This window comes from Nicotiana sylvestris, chromosome 8 (genome assembly GCF_000393655.2).
Source record: "Nicotiana sylvestris chromosome 8, ASM39365v2, whole genome shotgun sequence".
Taxonomy (NCBI): Eukaryota; Viridiplantae; Streptophyta; class Magnoliopsida; order Solanales; family Solanaceae; genus Nicotiana; species Nicotiana sylvestris.
In genome coordinates, this window is record NC_091064.1 from 179485431 (window position 1) to 179488703 (window position 3273).

Below are 3273 nucleotides of genomic sequence, written 5' to 3' on the forward strand. Positions count from 1 at the left end.
CAACAACAACAACATCACAGTATAATTCCACAAGTGAGGTCTGGGGAGGGTAGTATGTACGCAGACCTTATCCCTACCCGAGGGGCAGAGAGGGTGTTTCAACTCAAAGACCTTTGTTTTTAAAACTGTGTTTCAATTTGTCCTGATGTGATTAAAAAGAAATAGTTTTTCCTTGAGGTCTCAAGGACGGCATCCTCACCACGCTAGGTGATAAATCTTTAAAGTCCTTAATCAACAAAATGCCTTACTAAAATTAGAGTTGTAATCCCTCATGAAAAGATTAATCATCAGTTATAGATAAAAACAAAACCAAGCCACCAAAAGTTAACAAATATATTTAGACAGAATGAGTAAAGAATAATGAAAGCCACCATAAGCGACCCCAAGCAAATTTGCTTGTTTTCTTGTTATTCGGTGACTCTATAAGAACATTGGATGTGATGATTCCGTGCTCGGGTATGGAGAGTCTTGCATTAAGACTCCATGTTAGCTTCAAGTGCACATGCAAAAGAGAGAACAAAACATGAATTAGAATGAACTTAATTTCCGAGCAAACATAGGATAAAGACATTACGAATCATACTATAAACTTATAAGCTTACAACATAGCAGACACATTCATCAGGTTAGAATGTTATACTATCAGATTCATAACACTGATTCAAGAACATCCTCTAACGAAGTATTCAAGCAGATGTTTTCTATTATTCTCATTTAGAACTTAAGATGGGGCAATTAAAAGTTAAGCAGGGTACCTAAGGCATGCTGTACTAAGTAAGCAAATAAATCTTATATGATGAGAAAATGAGTGAATAAATCTTAGATGCAGTATGTATGTCATTATCATAATGCAAATAAGCATCTCTACTTCATTGTGACAGAGAAGGCATCAAGGATAGTATAGCTTGCTTAGTTTGGTCTAGCTATTAATACATAAAAATGTATCTTAGGGATGGAATTCTATACCATAGTTCTTACAAAGAGCTTAACTTTCTAAGTGAGCTTGGGTAGAAGAACTATCTATAAGGCCTCTATAGGCATGCTAAATAGCGAGTGTAACCTACTCATTTACGGGACATTCTTAGCTAAATACTGCCAAAGGATATCTGAAGCTAATTATTTCATTAAAACCCATGCTCGTGATATTGTGCATTTAAAAATAAGAAGAAAGGCCTAAACATGGTGCTTATTATAAAGCAATATACTTCCATTAACAGAGAGAGGCCAAAAAGAGCATAAGTTAAGGTCTCAGGTTTATGGGGAGACCATCAAGTTTTCTGCTATTGTTTTAACCGAAGGAGTTTACATAGATTTAAAGCTATTCAGTACTTAAGAAATGCAGCCATCAACAAGACTGTATAAGCATGCTATTTATGAATAATGTAAATCCACAAATTACTCGCAACATATTCGATTAACTTTTGCAATAACCTTATATTTGTCATGATTATCTGGACATGAAAGAACCTAAGCTCCTATTGTTGGAAGGTATACAGGATACACCAACACTCTTACAGAATGCACTCTCTTATCTTTTCTTTTTTTAACCTTTGACAGATAAATAGTAATCTGTCCACAAATATTACACTCCCAAATTCTTGAGTTAAAAGATTACTCATTTTTACTCATAAACGCTATTGAAGTTCATAAGAAAGAAGGAGCTTTTTCACATAATACGTTTATCCTTAACAAGAAATTAGAAATGAAACATCAGCTGAGCATGGCATTTACAAAAGAACAACGTTGATCATGTATTAACAACATAAAACACACAAAATAGTTGTATAGGCAATTTATCAAGCATTTATTAATGGGTTTCTAGACAAACACGACTGGAATACAATTTCCCTATAAACATGACTTTTATGTGTACAAAATGAGTCCTAAATCATGATCTCTACATAGGAAGCGAACTACTAATTTTCAAACAGAAATAACTATTTGCCTTTAACATAAAAAAATAATAATAACAGAAAGAGGAACTTAATGTTAGAGGTCACTGACCTTTTGCAGGGCAGTAAACTGGGGTTTGCCAATGACTACTCGAATCTCCGCTTCAAACCTCCTTCACGACCCAAGCGACACAATCAGACCGACAAATCTTTGTCACGGCTGAAGGCCAACAAAGATCTGAGAGGGGAGAAGATGAGCAATGAAACACGATTTAAAGCTATATTTATGGAGGATATGTATGAAGTAGAAGGTATTTCGAAAGTTTGGAGGGGAGTAGCGGCGACTATGAGCTGGTCCGAAATTAAGGCCAAATGCAGGTATTTATAACAGCAGATTATATCTAGGGCTTCTTGAGCGGGAATTTTTCAGATTTGATTTTGAAAAGTAGCCGTTTGAAATTGAATCTCTGCCTTGGTGATTCTCCCACAGAGATTTCAAACGTAATTTTGGTCTTTTATGTTGACCAAATTGAAGGAGATCACAGAACGACATGGATCTTGAAAAGATAAAGCAAGAGAGACAGAGATTTACCCGAATATGGTACGACAATACTCTACCATGGCTGAAGAATAGTTGAATTGTTAGCCAAAAATGGTCATGGAGATGGGGAAAGGCTCTGCCATGGAAAGAGGGGGGAGAGAGCGAGAGAGAACTGTAACGTTAGTTGTGGTAAACGAGGGGGTGGGGTACCACAGGTCAAACGTCACTAGAATTGAAATAAAAAATTCAATGTAATTAAATGTATTATTTTTTGGAATCCAATGGGAGAGATATTTTATGCCGAGGAGAAATTCAAAAATAGACAGATTTACAATTGGTCAGTTCAAAAATAGCTCAGTTTCAAAAGTAATTAAAATTTAGCCACTTTTCATATAAAGATAAATCTTACCGAAAACAATGTTCAAAACCCGAAAAATACGATAGTATAATATACTGGAGTTCCATCATAAGTATGCTGGAACTCCAACATATTATACTGGAGCTCCAGTGTAATATACTGGAGTTCCAGCAAGTATAATTGTCCAGTATAATATACTGGAGTTTGGAGCACCGGTGCTCTAGTCTCCAGTATATTATACTGGAGTCAGCAAAGTATATTGATCCAGCATAATATGCTGGAGTTCATACACAGGTGCACCGAACTCCAGTATATTATGCTAGACCGGTCTCTATTGCAGCAAAATAGTGGCTATTTTTCATTGACTTCGTAAATGTTAGCTATTTTTGAATGACCAATCCGAAAACTGGTTATACCATGCTATTTTTACTTTATGTAGCCTAGGTCTTTTAGAAGAATTTTGAATCAGGCATGGGCTAATG

At 35.6% G+C, this 3273-nt stretch overlaps 1 long non-coding RNA gene across 1 annotated transcript; it reads right to left on the bottom strand.

Annotated features, from left to right (window-relative positions):
• Positions 1-224: 224 nt before the first annotated feature.
• On the bottom strand, positions 225-2659 carry LOC104249702 (uncharacterized). The gene is made up of 2 exons (XR_716833.2): positions 2005-2659; positions 225-490 (listed from the first exon to the last, which is right to left on the bottom strand). It is a non-coding gene; the product is annotated as an uncharacterized lncRNA (long non-coding RNA).
• Positions 2660-3273: the final 614 nt, after the last annotated feature.